Source organism: Apium graveolens, chromosome 8 (genome assembly GCF_009905375.1).
Source record: "Apium graveolens cultivar Ventura chromosome 8, ASM990537v1, whole genome shotgun sequence".
NCBI lineage: Eukaryota > Viridiplantae > Streptophyta > Magnoliopsida > Apiales > Apiaceae > Apium > Apium graveolens.
The window spans coordinates 190,960,867-190,979,174 of NC_133654.1; the positions used below are offsets into that span (position 1 = coordinate 190,960,867).

Genomic DNA, 18,308 nt, shown 5'->3' on the forward strand with positions numbered 1-18,308 from the left:
GCTGCATCCAACTCCAGAATTCTTGCAGCTTTCCCTTGAGTCAGTTTCTGGGAAGGATCCTGGTACTCATTAGCATCCATTAGTTTAATAAGTTCATAAGCTTCATCATAGCTCTTAGCCCACAAGGCTCCTCCTGATGCTGCATCAAGCATGGGTCTAGAAGTAGGACCCAGTCCATTATAGAAATAATTGATAATCATCCAATCAGGCATGCCATGGTGTGGGTAGTTCCTTAGCATCTCCTTATATCGATCCCAAGCCTCACACAAAGATTCTCCATTTTGTTGTGCGAACTGGGTAAGAGCATTCCTGATTGCAGTAGTCTTCGTCATGGGGAAGAATTTAGTGAGAAACTTTTGAGCAAGATCTTCCCAAGTGGTGATAGACCTGGCTGGTAGAGAATGTAACCAACACTTAGCTTTGTCCCTCAGAGAGAATGGGAAGAGACGTAGCTTGATAGCATCTTTAGTCACATCATTGAACTTGAAAGTGTCACAGATCTCGATGAAATCCCTGATGTAAATGTTGGGGTCTTCAGTAGGAGAACCCCCAAACTGAACTGAGTTCTGTATCATCTGGATCGTGCTTGACTTGATCTTAAAAGTATTAGCCCTGATGGCTGGTCTGATGATGCTATACTGAATGTCATTAATCTTAGGCTTAGAATAGTCCATCAAAACCTTTGGATTTTCTTCTTGATCACCCATAGCTACTACAATTGGCTCTTCAACTTTCTCTTCTTCCTCTAACTTCTTTTCTTCCTCAGAAACTTCCCTACGAATTACCACAAGTTCTTCCTCGACTTTATCCAGTGTTCTCTTACGAGTACGCGAACGCGTATGCATACACCCTCACTAGAGTACCTGAAACCAGACAAGGAACAAATAAGTAACAATGTCTGAGTTAATGAACTTTAACAACCACTGATGGAAAGCACATAAACTATAAATTAACACTGCAGTCCCCGACAGTGGCGCCAAAAACTTGTTAGTCGCCAAACACGCGCTAATAATACACGCAAGTATACGAGTTTGCAAGTAGTATAGAATTTTTTCTAGTTCGTTCCCACAGAAACTGTATTGGTTAACTATTAATTTATGCACCTAATAAACAATGTATGGTTATTATCCAATGCTAAGAAGAATAACAATTTGAGATTGTTTATAACTAAGAATTACGCTATCAATTATAACTACGAGAATAAGATTGACTGAATTAATATATATGACAAACGTGGGATTCTAACTTCATTAAATAGCCTTATTATTCTTAACCTTAGCATGCAATGGTGATGACACTAATCAGATAACACAAAACTGATAAACGCCAACTTTCGTTGCGCGAGTACCATTCTACTAGACATCCACAAAAGAGATAGAAGCTGAATAGGCACCAATTATATTGAGACCTATTAGATATATTTGAGATGTCATGTCTAATATGTTTCATATTTAGTTTTCAGATCTTAACAAACAAGAAATATCAGGACTTACTGGAATCAGTACTTACTGGAAGTTGGAACATAATATCAGGACTTAAGGTCATGTCAGAACTTAAGTACGGGAGGACTTACAGTTAAGGAAGGAAGCTGATTAACAATAGAAGATTGAGACTAAAACAAAAGAAGATATGCATGGAAAGAATTAGAAGACTGAAAGACTTGTATAAGATATCTGATTGATATATTTTAGGAGACAGAATTATATTCCATATCAATTAGAAGTTATCTTGTAACTGTGTAGTATATAAACACAGACATAGGTTTACACTATATGTGTTATCATTATCGAGGTACATTATTCATTGTAACCTAGCAGCTCTTAGTGATATTTGTTCATCACTGAGAGAGAACAGTTCCATTGTAACAGAGTTTATTATATTGAATATATCTATTTACTGTTACTTGTGTTCAAGATTGATTTGATTGTAGTAACACTGTATTCAACCCCATTCTACAGTGTTGTGTGACCTAACAAGACCCTATATGTCTATAGAATTTGACAATATAACGTTTAAGCACAAGTTATCTATCTTGATTACATAGGGCGAGTAAGATGGTTAAAATTACCTACAAATCATGCATGACACATACATGAACCTATGCTAGCATGGCAAGTTCTAAATCCTTAAATTCACTTTCACTTCATTAAGAATTAACACACTATCTTATAAGTTCGCGACGCTCATAGAGGAATACGCACAACCAATACTAGGATATCATAAAATCACCACATACTAAGGCATTAAACAAATTAACTAAAGAAATCCATAAATAAATCCGCTAGAACCCCACGATAATGATTAGCCCATAATCGGACTCATCATCAACGTGGGTGCCGAAGAAAACATGATATATAGTCTTTATATAAATAAATTAAACCAAGTACAAACAAGAGTATATATTCAGCAAAACAAGAAACAAGCATCCAAATTACAACTCAAAACAAAGATTCACAAGAATAAACTAGATCGCCTTCGCCTTTGTTGAATTGTGCTAAAGGTCTTTTGCCGTCTTCTCCTTGCACTCTGGTCTTTCTCTAATTTCATATATATTAAAAATGACATAATATGAATATATATAGCAGCCCTCAACAATCTGAAAGCCTTCCCCTTTAGAATTGTAGTAGAAATAGGATTCTGAAATTCGGCCTCGGCGCGGCCGCGCGCTATCATAGTGCGGGCACACTACATTTCCGGAACCCCGGCGCGGTCGCGCGCTATCACAGCGTGAACGCACCATCCTTCTGGGAAAAACTCAGATTTCTTTTTTAATCTTGCTGCTTCGAACCGGTTTTCCATGAGCTTTTATTCCAACACCATATGTACACCAAATTTGCACCAAAACAATGCTAATTCATCTGATTACCTGAATAGTGCCTGAAATGAAAAAACACTAGAAAACAAATTAAAACACAGAACAACTTGAGTACAAATACACCAATTCAAAGTTTATTAGAGCATAATAAAGTGTCGTAAATGCCACTCAACAATTGTTATGCAAGATATTCATGTACATAACAAGACTAAGTCATCTTAACAACCTTAAAGATAAGTTGTATGATAATCTAATTGCTTTATATAATTATATCTCTTGAGTTTGTAAAAATGCTAAGTAGATTAGACTGGATGATTTTTCAATGAACAACCATCAAGTTAAGGAATAAACTCTGGAAGAAGATCAATCCCGATCTTGCCTCAGAGAGAAGTATAGAAGCTTGGAGTTGAATAATGTTGTTCTAGAAAAAATGTTCTAAGTCAGATATCGATAAGTCACAGATCAAGAAATGTAGAGAAGTATGTCGAGAAATCTAAAATAACTTGTAGAGAAGTCACAAGAGATATCGACAAGTCAAACTGCATGTAGAGAACTGAAGATATTGACAAGTCAAAATGTCCATGTAGAGAACTAGAGATATCGACAAATCAATCTACATGTAGGAAACTAGAGATATCGACAATTCAAATTCTTGTGTAGAGAACTGGAGATATCGACAAGTCAATTCCTCATGTAGAGAACTGGAGATATCGACAAGTCAAAAGCTTATATAGAGAACTGGAGATATCGATTAGTCATTCTACTTGTAGAGAACTGGAGACCTCGACAAGTCAAAGGCCTATGTAAAGAACTTGAGATATCGATAAGTCATTTTACTTATCGACATATGATATCTCTACACAGCAAAAGAGATCTCGACAAATAACTTCATAATTCAGAATACAGACAACTTGAAGATTCAAGATTATCAGTCAACAAACAATTTTATCACTGAATTAGAAATCCTAGAAATGCATCTTGAAGAATACAAGATCAAGGACCAAGATGAATTGGACAAAGGAGGGTCATAGATCTAGTAGATTCTGCACATATATGCTAACACTAGAAATGGAAATAGAGAAAGTAGTTTTAGAAAATGTGTTAGTCTATTTTGGTGCTAGTTAAGCAAATCATGCATGTTGTGTTATATATTTGTGATGTCATGTCTAATAATGATTTGTGTTTACTTTCAGATATTGACTAACAAAACAAATCAGGACTTAACTGGAAATCAGTACTTATAACTAAAGTCAGAACTTAAGTTATCAAAACTTAAGATATCAGAAGATATTCATCAGGAGATAATATCAGGACTTAAGAAGACTTTCAGATAAGGAAGGCGGCTGATTGAAGGAAAGAAGATTAAGACAAACACAAGAAGAGATATGCATGGAGAAGAATTCTATGAAGAATTGAAGACTTGGAGGAAAAGATAACTAATTGATATACTTTAGGATGTAGACTTATATTCGATATCAATTAGAAGATTATCTTGTAACTGTGTGGTATATAAACACAGCATAGGGTTTACACTTGATGTGTTACTGTAATCGAGAATATTATTCATTGTAACCCTAGAAGCTCTCGTCATATTTGTTCATCACTGAGAGAGAACGGTTCCATTGCAATACTGTTTTATTAATAAGATTATTCTATATTTCATACTTATGTTCTTAATTCGATTTGATTGTAGTATACACTATATTCAACCCCCTTCTACAGTGTGTGTGACCTAACAAGTGGTATCAGAGCTAATCTGTTAACATATATACAGTAAAGATCCAAAACAATCATGTCTGAAGAAGAACAAACTCCAACCAAGCCCACCAAAACTGAAGAAACTCCAAAGACTCAAATCCATAGTCGATATGAGACTATTAGGGTTCCCATACTGAGACCTTCTGGGTATTCCATATGGAAAGTGAGGATGACTATGTTTCTGGAAGCTACAGATCCAGAATACCTTGACAGAATTAATGAAGGACCACATAAGCTAACCAAGCTCTCTGTTGTAGTTGCAGATCAGCCAGCAAAGACTGTACCAAAGGAGAAAAGTGAATATACAGCTGAAGATATCTCATCTATTGCCAATGATGCAAAGGTAAGGCATTTGCTGCATAGTGCCATTGATAATGTCATGTCAAACTGGGTAATTAACTGCAAGACTGCAAAGGAGATATGGGATGCCTTGGAGACCAGATGCCAGGGAACTGATGCAATTAAGAAGAACAGGAGGACTATACTCACTCAAGAGTATGAACACTTTGACTCAAAACCTGATGAGTCATTAACTGATTTATATGACAGATTTGTCAAACTCTTGAATGATCTGTCACTGGTGGATAAGGAATATGATCTTCAAGATTCTAATCTTAAATTCCTTTTAGCTCTTCCTGAAAGTTGGGATTTGAAGGCAACTTCTATAAGAGACGACTATGCTCTTGATGAAACTACTCTTGATGAAATTTATGGTATGCTTAAAACTCATGAACTTGAGATGGAAAAAAGAAGCAAGAGGCATGGAAGAAAGTCAAGAACAGTTGCTCTTAAGGTTGAGGAGGAATCCCCCAAAGTGGCTGTCTCAAAGAAAGGCAAAGGAAAGGCTCTCATCATAAAGTCTGATACTGAGTCATCAAGTTCTGATAATGATGAGGATTCAGAAACTGAAAGTCTATCTGAGATGGATGTTGATGAAGAGATGATGAAATTGTGTGCTCTTATGGTGAAGGGTATCACAAAGATAGCCTATAGGAAATTCAGAAGGGGAAAGAAGTTTTCCAGGAAAAGTGGAAGTTCTGATAAGAAGGGATTCAGAAAATCTGAAGGCAGAGCAGGAAAGTCTGACAGATGAGATTACTTAAATGTTAAATGCTATAATTATGGTGAGAAAGGCCACATATCTCCTGATTGCAAGAAAGGAAAAGGTGACAAAGGCAAGGCACTTGTCATAAAGAAGAAAAACTGGACAGACACTTTAGATTCTGAAGATGAGGTGAACTATGCCTTGATGGCAAATGCTGATAGCAGTTCTGATGCTGCCGAGTTAAAGGTACCTCAAACAACTTATGCTTTTCATACCGATGATATTATTGAGTTGAGATCTTATCTCAAAACCATATTCATTAGCTATAGAGATCAGACTTTAACATGTGATAGGTTAACTTCTGAAAATCTGGCTTTTAAGAAAAGGAATGAGTATTTAGAAAAGGAGTTAGTTATGTTCCATCAAACTCAGAAAGAAAGAGATGATGCTTTTTATGTTAGAGATGATGTGTTAAAATTGAATCAATCTCTAAAAATTGAGTTAGAAAAGAAAAGAGAGATTATCAGGACTTGGACTAACTCTGGCAGAACAACTCAGAATTTACTAAGTAGTGGAAACTGGAAAGTGGGCTTAGGTTATGGAGATGATAAAAGTGAAACAGGAACTGAACAAATTAATCCAATTATTGTTAAACAAACTACTAAGCCAAAGATAAATCCTGTTAAGTTTGTAGCTAAAACTGTAAAGTCTGATTCTGAAAAGATGAAAGATATTGGGACAGAAGTTAAGGCAGAGTCAACTTCTGATAAATTAAAACAGGATAAATCAGCTGAAGTTAACATAGGCTTAATGATAAGGAAGCAGCTTATGTATAAGCTGAAAGAGATTAAGAATGTAAACAAGGTCAAGCCACCTAGGAAAAATAGGAATGGAAAGGAAGGTGTGAATAAAAGCAATAATTATAAGTCTGTTCCTAAAGCTCCTAGAAAGAAATGCTATAACTCTTGAAATTTGAACCATCTTGCTTCTTTTTGTATGAAGAATAAGAATATAAACTTTTTACCTCCTAAATCAGGAGTTAAGAGTCAGTCTTTTAGGTTTAAACCACAAAATCCTTATTTTCATTGTGGTAGTTTATGGCATTCCATTTATACTTGTAAGGAATATCATAGTCTGTACTATGATTATTATCAAATAAAACCTTCTTTAACGAAAGTTAGCACTTTTCCTTCTAGTGTAAGTACTGATGCAAAGTCTGATACTGTAAAATCTGATATGAAAAATGTTAGCATAAATTCTGAAGTTAAATCCGCTATAAATGCTAACAAACTTAATAAGGCCAAATGATCCAAGCAAGTCTGGGTCCTTAAAACTAATCATTAGTGGCCTTTATGATTGCAGGGCAACAGGAAAAACATCCTAGTTCTGGACAGTGGATGTTCAGGACATATGACTGGAAATAAAGCCCTGCTATCAGATTTATGGAGAAAGCTGGCCCAGGAGTTTCTTATGGAGATGGCAACATGTGAATAACTCTGGGATATGGCAATATCAATCTTGGGAATGTCATCATTGAGAAAGTAGCTCTAGTCTCAGGACTTAAACATAATTTGCTGAGTGTTAGTCAAATCTGTGACAGAGGTTATCATGTGGATTTCTTTGAAGAACACTGTGAAGTTGTAAGCAAATCTACAGGCAAAGTTGTTCTAAAGGGATACAGGCATGGTAACGTTTATGAAGCCAAGCTTTCAACAAGTTCTGATGGTTCTGTAATCTATATTTTAAGTAGAGCATCAATTGAAGAAAGCTGGGATTGGCACAAGAAACTCTCTCATTTAAATTTTAACAACATAAATGAACTAGTCAAGAAAGATCTTGTGAGAGGACTGCCAAAATCAGTATTTTCTCCTAGATGGCCTTTGTGATTCATGTCAAAAGGCAAAACAAAGAAAATCTTTATTCAAGAGCAAGACTGAATCTTCATTTCTTGAGCCTTATCACCTACTACATGTTGATCTATTTGGTCCAGTGAATGTCATGTCTATTGCAAAGAAGAAATATGTTATGGTCATAGTAGATAAGTTTACCAGATACACATGGGTGTATTTCTTGCACACAAAAAGTGAAACTGTATTTAACTTGATTGATCATATCAAAAAACTGGATAAATTGGTCAAAGACTCTGTGAAAATCATAAGAAGTGATAATGGCACTGAGTTCAAGACCATGGAATAAAGCAGGAATTCTCTGCTCCTGGAACTCCACAGCAAAATGGAGTTGTTGAAAGAAAGAATAGAACTCTTATTGAAGCTGCAAGAACTATGCTTGATGAAGCAAAGTTACCAACCTACTTTTGGGCTGAAGCTATGCAGACTGCTTGTTTTACTCAGAATGCAACACTTATCAACAAGCATGGAAAGACACCATATGAGATGGTGAAGAAAAAGAAGCCAAATCTGAAGTACTTTCATGTATTTGGATGTAAGTGTTTTGTTCTTAAGACTCATCCTGAACAACTATCCAAATTTGATCTAAAAGCTGATGAAGGAATTTTTGTTGGATATCCACTTTCCACAAAAGCCTTCAGAGTCTACAATTTAAGAACAAGGGTTGTCATGGAATCTATCAATGTCTCTTTTGATGATAAGAAGATTACTGGACTTGAAGATTTCAATAATCATGATCAGCTGAGATTTGATAATGAAGTTTTAAATTTTGATTCTGTAAATTTTGATAGTCTAAATCCTGATGCTACAAACTCTGATGGGTTAAACTCTGATGTTATTGAAACTGTGATGACTACACCAAAGGAAAAAGCACCTTTACAGGGGGAGCATATTGAAGATCCAACCACGTCTCAAGAAGCATCAGAACCTAGAAAAGGCTCTTCAAGTTCTGATTCATCAAGTTCTGATGGGCCAAGTTCTGTTAATTCTGGAAACTCAAATTCTGATTCATCAAGTTCTGATGGGTCAAGTTCTGATAATTCTGGAAACTCAATTTCTGAAGAATCCAACTCAGAGAGCATAATTTCAGGGGGAGCATCAGAAAATATTGATGGAGATAGCATGGATCATGGGGGAGCATTCAGATCACCTTCCATCTGCTAGGAAGTGGACTAAAGCACATACACCTGACTTGATTATTGGAGATCCTGAAGCAGGTATTAGAACTAGAATAACAACATCAAATAAATGTCTCTATCATTCTTTTCTTTCTCAGGCTGAACCAAAGAAAGTGGAAGAAGCTCTTCAAGATGCTGATTGGGTGCAAGCAATGCAGGAAGAGTTAAATGAATTTGAAAGAAATAATGTCTGGACCCTAGTGCCAAGACCAAACAACAGATCAGTTGTTGGTACAAAATGGGTGTTCAGAAACAAAACTGATAGTGATGGCATAATTACAAGAAATAAAGCAAGGCTGGTTGCAAAAGGATATTCTCAACATGAGGGAATTGATTATGATGAAACATTTGCACCAGTTGCTAGATTGGAAGCCTTAAGGATATTTCTGGCTTATGTTGCTCACCAAAAGTTTAAAGTCTTTCAAATGGATGTAAAAAGTGCTTTTCTTAATGGAGAATTGGAAGAAGAAGTATATGTTGAACAACCTCCAGGTTTTGTAGATTCAAAATTTCCTAATCATGTCTAAAGCACTTTATGTCCTTAAGCAAGCTCCAAGAGCATGGTATGAGACATTAGCTCAGTTTATCCTGGAAAGTGGATTTAACAGAGGGACTATTGACAAAACCTTATTATATCTCAACCATGGAAAGGACTTACTTTTGGTGCAGATATATGTTGATGATATCATTTTTGGTTCTACAAATGACAAACTTTGTAAAAGGTTTGCCAAGCTAATGCAGTCAAGATATTAAATGAGTATGATGGGAGAACTTAGCTATTTTCTGGGCCTTCAAGTCAAGCAGAATGAAGAAGGAACTTTTATTTGTTAATCTAAGTACACCAGAAATTTGTTGAAGAAATTTGGAATGCAAGACTGTTCAAGTGCATCCACTCCTATGGCCACTGCAACAAAACTGGATAAGGATACTGGTACATCAGTAGATATTACTGATTACAGAGGTATGATTGGCTCACTACTCTATCTAACTGCAAGTAGACCTGATATTATGTATGATACCTGTCTTTGTGCAAGATTTCAAGCAGATCCAAGAGAACCTCACTTAACAGTTGTGAAAAGAATTTTCAAGTACCTTAAGGGTACAGCTAATCTGGGATTGTGGTATCCTAGGGAATCAGACTTTAAGCTAATAGGTTACTCATATGCAGATTTTGCATGGTGCAAAATTGACAGGAAAAGCACAAGTGGAAGCTGCCAATTTCTTGGAGGCAGATTAGTTTCTTGGTTTAGCAAGAAACAAAAGTCAATTTCCACATGAACTGCAGAAGCACAGTACATTGCTGCAGGGAACTGTTGTGCATAAATTCTTTAAATGAAGAATGAGTTACTGGATTATGGGTTAGAATTTTCTAAAATCCCTATTTACTGTGATAATCAAAGTGCTATTGCTATGACAGGTAATCCAGTTCAACACTCAATGACGAAGCACATCAGCATTAGGTACCACTTCATAAGGGAACATGTGATGGAAGGTACAGTGGAATTGCATTTTGTTCCAACAGATCAACAACTAGCAGATATCTTCACAAAACCACTGTGTGAAGCTACTTTTACAAGATTGGTAAATGAACTTGGAATGGTTTCAGGTTCTTTCTCTAAATCTATTCAGTTTATGTTCTGATACATCAGACTTTATGATCAGTATTAACAGATATTACTATCTTTGTGTAATCTGTGCTTAAATTGAAATTTACCTAAGTGCTGATTGTTGTCTGATGTGAATTTCTAAACTCTGATAGTGATATGAATGCTTCTGTGACTATTCAATCCAATGAGAATAACTGTGCTAGATGCAGACCTAGTAGTCTCTAATATACTAAAGATCCCATGTTTGAAGTAATTGTTTATGTGGAAATCTTTTAACACAAGCAAATTCTGATATTGAGTTTGGTTAGGTTTACTTTGTGTATCTTATTAATAAGTCAAAAACTAGAATAGTACTTCTTATCTGTTAAGTTCTGATGTTGGTAAATCTTATGGATGTACTAAGTGCTGATAAGCCTCACTTATCAAAAGAAAAAAAATACATAAAAGAAATAAATATCAGGTACTCCTTTGAGATCTAGAGAAAAATGTGTGTGGAAGGGAAGACCCAAGTGCATTGTTGGTATTAAGTAATATGCATTAAAAAAGCAAAATAAAATTTTCTTGGTGACTTTTCACATTCTATGATTACTGGAGAAATACTCTGATAATAACATAAATTCTGATAAGCAGTCGTGACTCACTTACACTGAGAAGCCACTGTAAAAAGGAATTTCAAAAGATGCATAAAATGAGCACAAAACAGTTGAGGTGGACTCATGCATGAACTCATTCTATAGTAGACTTTAGACTAATGACAGATTTTGAGCAAAGTTCTTAGTTATGCCTTATTTCTAAGATGTACTGAAGTGAATCAGACTTTACTGTTTGTCTGATATTTAGATTAAAGCACACACTTACACTCCATATGAATGATGAAAATTACTGTGGTGATCATTGTCGTTTAGATGAACAGTTTAAGTGTCAGCTGTATAAATTCTGAGGATAAGTTCTGATGGAAGTTCTGATGATTAAGTTCTGGGAAACTATATCAGTATTTGTGTGAAGAATTACAGAAATAAACATTCACGTTTTGAGTACAGGAGCCATATTCTGATGACCTTTAAATTCTGATAATAATCAAGTTCTGATGCTTACGTGGAAGTATTTATTTACTTGATTTATTTTTGGTCAATACTTGAACGGTTATATTTTATCAGAATATTGGTTTAAGTGAGATAAAGACAGTCATAATTACTTGTTTAGTGGGAACAATTTTTTTTTTTGAAAAAGTGCATGTGCATAGTAATCATTACTTATTTCCTGTGCCCATTAACTACTATCTTAACTACTGCATGGCTGACAGGTGTAAAGTCTGTTCCAGTTCTCAATAACTGCTGTCAAGTGGAGCGTATAAGTAAAAGAGATAAAATATTTTAAAATCTTTTACTTACATTTCTTTCTATACTCTCTCTCTTTTTCTTATTTTCTCATATTCTCTGACGGTTTTCTATACAGACATTTTATCAAACACCTTTCAGGAACTCTAAATTCTCACTCATTTTCAATGGCACCCAAGGATATAATCTTTCATGGAGCAAAGTTCGTCCCCAACAACTACGTTGCCATTCTCACTAAGAGTGAAGCTCCTTCGGAACTTCATTTTATTAAGGATTTCTTATCTCATAGTGAAATCGGGTTCGCTTTGACGCAACCATCCTATTTATCTGGAACTCAAGTTCTGACGTTTTGGCATACAGGACTTTATGATGATGGTGGTAAGCATGGGACTCCAAGCATTCTGTTTACATCAAAGGAGGTTGAGTATGTTGTTACTCCAGCCACAGTTCGAAAAGCTCTAAACCTACCTGAAAACTGTCAATCCAGTTCTGCTGTTGAGGAGCCATTGCTACAGCAAATGGTGGCTAATCTTTGGTATGAACAGAGTTTGGCTAAGTTGGGTCAACTCAAATGCCCATATATTCGAAAGGAATGGATCTTCTTCTTCGATTGCATCACGAAGACGTTTTCCAACAAGTGCTCAAATTTTGATGCCATTCCTATTCTGACACAACAAATTGGGTATGCACTCCTAAATCAGTCTTTTGATTATGCAAAGACTGTGTTATGCTTTATAGGAGATAGAATGAAAGAGGACCGGAATGTAGTTTACTTTGCTAGGTTCTGTCAGTTAATTTACAGCTACTGAACATCAGATGAACCACAACCAGCAAGTGAACAAATGGAACCTTTTAGGTTAGCTAAGAGGGCATTTACTGATCTCTTAACTGCTGACAACAAGAAAGGAGTTTTGAGACCCCTTAGAATTCCTTTATCAGTAAAGCAAGCTCTGGTAAATGCTGATTATGATACCTATTCATTGTTATATCCTGATGTCCAACCCACCAACACACAACAGCCATCAGCACCAACTGCTGTCACTCAACAAACACTCACATCAGAACATGCCCACCAACCATCAGCATATAATCAAGTGAAGCCTTCTCCTTCTAGAGCAAAGAGGACTAAGACAGTACCTCAGTTACAGTAGAAAAGAAAAAAGATGATTTTAAGAGATGAGTCTGATGATGAGGTACAGGTTCAACCATCAGAACTTGTTGCTGAAGTAGCTGAGAAGGTTATTTCTCAGACAACTCAAGAAACTGGGAGCTCTCGGCCCCTAAAAAGGCTTAGAAAGCTAAAATCTGATGATCAATTTCCCAGAGTCTCTCCATCAGCTAAGAGACTTAAAAAGCAAAGAGCAAGGAGGGCTGTAGAATCATCAATCTCTGAAGAAGGAATAGAAGCAGCAGCGGAGGAAGGAAGTCAGGAATCATTGATCTCAAAAGACCCAATTGTGATTGAATCTCTTCCCACTACTGAACCAGACTTTACTGAAGCTCAGAAATCTCCTATTCAAGAGCCAGAGAATACTCAAGAATACATGCCTACACCTCATGTGTCTCCTATCATTGATCAAGTACATGCTGATAATCCAGGTACAAGTGCTGAAATAGATATTCACAACTTGAATGTGCCTGAGGTTTTGTACTTGGAAGCTCCAACCATTCCTCAGCAAACTCCACTAGCAACTCCACTGCTAGATGTTGATGTTCATGTAGATGAATCTTCTATTGCTTCACATACAGTTATTCTATCACAAGATGCTGATACTGAAGATTCTGTAAGTTCTGTTGAAGTAAATGCTGATAATACTGGTGAAGTTGCTACAAATGTAATTGATGATGCAGCTGGTCCTTCAGGACATGCACCTCTACAAACAGTTAATAAAGCTGATTTGATTAAAAAGTTTGTGAGAGAGGATGCACCAGTACCTTGGAGTGAAACCTCCAGAGGAAGAGAATGGATCAAGGAGTGGAACAAAGTTGATTTTGTTCCTACTGCAAATATTCTTGTTGAGCACCTGGCTAAAGCTTATGAGATGCTGATGAATGATGACTTCAAAGCACAGCTCAGAGTTACTGCATTGAGTACCAGGAACCTTTAAGGTCAACACTCAATAACTCAAGCCAAGGTGAATAAAATGCAAGAAACACTGATTCAGCAAGACATGAATGTCAAATTGGAAAAGAACAGGTTTTTTAAGCCAGCCTTTGACCGCATTGGGTATATAGAAAAGACTCAAGAAAAGCAGCAAGCTCAACTATCTGATATTTTGCAGAATCAAGCTGTTCAACAAGACCAACTCAATGAAATCCAAAACTCTGTGGAATTGCTTGTCTCCCTGTTTCTACCAGATGATGCCAAAAGGGGGAGAAAGTAATTAAGTCCAAATGCAAAACTGATCAACCACTAAAGGGTAAGGATGATGATAATGAAGACCAGGGAAACTCTGAAAGGGGTAGAGGTCTAAGTCAAGGCAGGGGTTCTTTATCAAGGGAAGCCAGAACTACAAGTCAAAGAACAAGTTCTGATACTGATAAAAGAATAAGTTCTGATGAACAAATTCTGAAGCTTCATGAAGAGATCTCCAAAAGGCTGTTCCTAAAGGACAATCCAGGCATGGATATTGAAAGTCTGAAAGAAGAAGAGATTAGACTGAAAGCTGAAAATGACAAATCTAAGTCAAAGTCTAAAGCTCAAGTTACAGTAAAGAAACCACCTAAGCCTAAGGGCATTGTGATCAAAGAGAAGACAGATACTGAGGCATCTAAGGCAAAGTCCAAATCACGGGTGGAAGTTGATCCTAGATTCAAGGGTAAGGCAAAAGTTGATGAACCTGTAAAGATATATATGCCAACTATGGATCTGGAAGCAAAATCTGATGAAGATGCAACTGTGATTTTAAAGAAGAAAAGCAATATTCAAGCAACCTTTGACAGAGCTCAAGTTGTCTTGACATCAGAAGAAAAGAAAACCTCTGACATTGATCATGTTAAACCTTCAAAAATTCTACTACCTGGATTTACTAAAGCTCAACAATATGCTCAACCTATGAAGACTTCAACAAATGTTTTGAAGGGTAGATTGCTCCAAGGGAAGGAAGCTAGAGATAAAATAGGACTGGGTAATGCTGATGAGAAAAGAGTAAACAACTCTACCTTAGATCCTACATCTCTTTCTGAACTAGGAGTAAGGATAACTCCAGAAAGACTAAATCAATTGGAGTCTATACAGATGGTTTACAATTCCAAGCTGAAAGAAGACATAATGCTTTATTTTATGACATATAGGAGAGTATTCCAGATAAGAAAGAATGCAATTCGATTGAAGTATTATGAAGAACTGCAACATGTTTTATTTCTACTTCAAGTGAAGAACAGGTCAACAGATGGTGCTGCCAGTTACTTAAAATCTGATATTCAAAGACAGAAGAAACTTTACTCTGTAAAGTCTGACAAACCATACTATCCAAAGTACAGAGCTCATAATGGTGAAAATAGTTGAGATGAAGCCTAATACTGCCAAGATCACTACTTTTCTGGGTGTTAAGGGTGTTAAATTTAATATGGAGTATGACAAAGCTTATCTGATCAGACTGGATCAGGAAATAAGGAAAGCAAAGATTAATGATCTCAGGGCTACTATCTTTCAGACAGGGGAAGATATAGTTGAACTTAAAGATGCTAAAAGGAGGATGATAAATGAACTTGAATATGCTGAGAAAACTCTTTTGAAGAATTATCTCAGAACAACTCCTGACATTCAAGAGATCACAAACTGAAGCCAAGTCAAGGACTACAACTGTTAAGTTTTGAAGAATATACAGGCTAAAGCTGATATCAGACTTTAAGGATGGTAAAAGCTACAAGGACTGTGAGTTATAGTTATCTAGTCAAATTCTCATATGCATTTATACTTAATATTTTTGACATCATCAAATATCTATTGAACTTGTATATTATGCTAATTTACAAGTTGGGGGAGATTGTTAGATATATTTGTGATGTCATGTCTAATAATGATTTGTGTTTAGTTTTCAGATCTTGACTAACAGAACAAATCAGGACTTAACTGGAAATCAGTACTTATAACTGAAGTCAGAACTTAAGATATCAAAATTTAAGTTATCAGAACTTAAGATATCAGAAGATATTCATCAGGAGATAATATCAGGACTCAAGAAGACTTTCAGATAAAGAAGGCGGCTGATTGAAGGAAAGAAGATTAAGACAAATACAAGAAGAGATATGCATGGAGAAGAATTCTATGAAGAATAGAAGACTTAGAGGAAAAGATAACTAATTGATATATTTTAGGATGCAGACTTATATTCGATATCAATCAGAAGATTATCTTGTAACTGTGTGGTATATAAATACAATATAGGGTTTACACTAGATGTGTTATTGTAATCGAGAATATTATTCATTATAACCCTAGCAGCTCTCGTGATATTTATTCATCACTGAGAGAGAACGGTTCCATTACAATACTGTTTTATTAATAAGATTATTTTATATTTCATACTCGTGTTCTTAATTCGATTTGATTGTAGTATACACTGTATTCAACCCCCTTCTAAAGTGTGTGTGACCTAACATGTTGATTTATAAACATGTCACGGGTCCTTTGTTTACAAGTAACAAACAGATCTAGAAGAAAATGTAATTCTCTCAAGAGAAGTAGTCGAGTTCTTATTTTCAAGAACACAGATTTGTAGCAAGATAAATTTGATATAATATAAATCAAGTGAGTTTTTGACACTTTGCTTGTGTGTTTATATCTAGTATTTTTTCACTACAAATTTATACAATTGTTTTGTTCTGTAAGCCAAAAACCATCACAGTTAAATTAAAATCAAGAAAACATATTCACCCCCCTTTGCGTTGCACTTCATACCTAACACCGAGATAGTATAAATATAGTATAAAATTATGAAATTATAAAAATAGTATAATTTAATTTAAAGTTAAACAATTATTAGATTTGAAATATTTACATTAAAATTGTATTTGATCATATCAAAGTATAAAGTAATAAAATTAAATATGATAACTCATACCCCTTATCCCAAATGGAATTACGTCATGTGTTTCCGTTTTCCTTTCTGATTACCCCCAACCAAACACCCCCTTAATGTGAGATACATATGAGGATAATAATGATTATAAACCCCTAGTTTAGACCGAGCTTATTATTCAAAAATAAAACTTTTTAGTTACTTTAAATGATCTCTTAGTCGCCCCTAGTTTAAATAATCATGATAAGTTTTGTGAATGTAAGATATGTTTTAACAATCATTGTTGTATTTTGTTATATAATTAATTAATAAAACCGTTGAGTTCTGTTAAAAATGATCTCTTAGTCATTAGACTACCCGCATCTAATTCTGTATTTAATTTAAACATATATAACCATTTAAATTTTATACCATCTCTTAAAAGCAGTAGACACGAAAAACAAAAACATCAATATTAAGACTACCATCGTTGTGTAACCATAACCAAAATCAGCTTACACATAAACTATTTTTATGAGATTACTCACATAAATGAGACTAAAGAATTTAAATATAAATACATGAGGATGTTATTTTAATTATAGAAGATTATACATATTAAATATTACAAAAAATACCATTGCTACTACTTTGAACATAAAATGCCCTTGAATGTGAACTTTATTCTCTAATACTGGTTGATAGCCCGTGCTATGCACAGACCTCACATAAAAAATTTAAATTAGTATTTGCAGAGAATTGAATTTTTTAACATGTGCGAAAAATTGATTAAATCAAAAAGTGGTGAAATCAAAATAGCACTAAAACGAGGGTTCGGTTATTAATAAATGTTATAGAGTTATAATGTAAATGAAATAAGTAAGATATAATTCCAAACTATAAAAATATTATAAATATAAGACATATAAGAGTCAAAAATAGGGTAAAAATGATTCATATAGTATTAAAAATAATAAAAATAATACATTTAGAGTGAGAACGGGATTTAAAAAAGGGTGAAACCAAAATATGGTAAAAAATGGTTAAAAATAATACATTTATACAGAACTATGAGTTGCAAAGGAATAAAAAAAATAAAAAACATACATTTATTAAAGTTATAGAGGAATAAAAAGGGGTGAAACCAAAAATTTTGAAGCAGTACATACACCACGATGTATGATTCCACTACTATACGTTATACCCATATTCCTCATGTGCGAATATTAATGGATATTGTAAGATCGTGAAATATGGATTAAGTACTGATATTCAGTATAAACCGCCACCTTTGACAAATGGTCCTCACCAATTAGTGTTGCAAACTTGTGCGTGTTTCGAGGATTATTACTATTTTGGCTATCCGTTAATTGATTTGCCAGCAAACTTAATTTTACTAAGACTAAATTTGCATCTTTAAATCTATCTTGAACTTGGTGAAAAACCTTTGTCAATTCGTTGTTTCAACGTAATATAGTTGATAAAGCAATTGTAATTTTATTGTCTAGTTTTTCACCATTTAAAGAAAATTTACACGTTATTCACGTTCTCTCTCATTATCAAACATATCACGAACAAAAAAACGTGACTCACTTACAGGTCCACGTGCCATATTGCATGCCATGTCAGTAAAGTGAGGGCCATGCATGTAGGGGCAC

The 18,308-nt window shown here is 35.0% G+C and overlaps 1 non-coding gene across 1 annotated transcript; it reads left to right on the forward strand.

The window, feature by feature from the left end:
- Nucleotides 1-210: 210 nt before the first annotated feature.
- On the forward strand, nucleotides 211-317 carry LOC141682287 (small nucleolar RNA R71). Its single transcript, XR_012559689.1, has one exon. It is a non-coding gene; the product is annotated as a small nucleolar RNA R71 (small nucleolar RNA).
- Nucleotides 318-18,308: the final 17,991 nt, after the last annotated feature.